This window comes from Chrysochloris asiatica, unplaced genomic scaffold (assembly GCF_000296735.1).
Source record: "Chrysochloris asiatica unplaced genomic scaffold, ChrAsi1.0 scaffold00049, whole genome shotgun sequence".
Taxonomy (NCBI): domain Eukaryota; kingdom Metazoa; phylum Chordata; class Mammalia; order Afrosoricida; family Chrysochloridae; genus Chrysochloris; species Chrysochloris asiatica.
Window position 1 is genome coordinate 15,709,102 of NW_006408567.1, and position 1,461 is coordinate 15,710,562.

Below are 1,461 nucleotides of genomic sequence, written 5' to 3' on the forward strand. Positions count from 1 at the left end.
AGAAAAATATTAAAAGTATCATGGACTGCCTGAAGAACAAGCAAATCTATGTTGGTAAAGCACAACCAGAATGCTTATATTTCTTGATCTCTGGTAAGAAAGCAGACCTGGAAGTCACCCTACATGGATCTTCTACAATGAAGATAAAAGAGACAAAACAAAATGGACACAGATTAAAATTGTGGCACCCTGAACTTCAGAAAAATAGTTACAGAGAGGGAGATGGAGTGCTTGGTGATAGGAGAGGCTGATCGGGGATGGCAAGCGAGGGAGACTGACAGGTGAACGGCTGGCCATCTTGTGAACAGCTTTGGCACTGGAGGGAGTCCTGGCATTTGTACAGGTGACAGAAAAGGTGTGATTTCTTCTTCTTCCCCATGCTCTCCTGGTAACTAGAAGTGTGGCCAACTCCTACCCTCATCCATCCTCAGCTCAGACTCTGCTCTCTGGGAGTTCAGAGTGGCATGTTTGGGAGCCATGCCATCATGAGGTGGGGACCAGACACTTTCAGGTGGCTGTGGCTCCAGACCTACAAAACCTGCAGAGCCACCAGACCAGCATTTAACCAGTCACTCTGTCCCCAGTTTCCCTGTGGTCCTAACAGACACTGAAACCAGCTCCATCAGGAAGTGCTTCTGGGTTGAGTGCCCTGAACATAGATAACACCGAGGCCAATAGGAACTCCATCTAGGGCCAGGAACTCTGCTGTCACATCCCTTCCACAACCACCTCATGAGCTGCTTGAATTTCAAGAGCCCTTCAGATATTTCTCCCCTCTGGGTCTGCACTGTTTGTTTTTTACAAATATGGCAACCTCACAATGCTCCAGAGACAACAGACCATTTTAGCTTACATGAAGACACAAGAGAGAATGGCTCAAACAATTGATCAAGGTGCATTGCCAAGAGATGTTTCTGAGGAAGATAAGGTAGTAGAACTAACTGAAAAAGAATTCCAAAGAATGATAATTAGGTACTTCAAAGGATCGAGAGAAAGATCGAGGAAAGCAGGAAAACACAATAAGAACTTTAGAAGAATTCAGGAAAACACTACAAGAACAAGCAGACAAAATAAATGCAAAGTTGGAAACAATACAAAACCTGCAATTAGAAACCCAGAAGATTAATACCAAGATCTCAGAAGTGGACAATACATTAAAAGAGCAAGGGTGTAGATGTGAAGTAATGGGAGGCTGAATTCATGAATTTGAAGATAAATCTCTTAATACTAGTATGCTAGAAGAACAATCAGAAAATAAGAATGAAAAAAATCTAAAGAAAGCCTAAGAGTTATGGGACACCATGAAAAGGAACAACTTATGGATGATTGGAATTCTAAAATAGGATGAAACAAGAACAGAGAAAATTGTTAAAGAGTTGTTGGAAGAAAACTTCTTTAACATCATGAAAGATAAGAAGATGAGCATACAAGAAGCTGAATGAACCCCAAACAGCATAGATC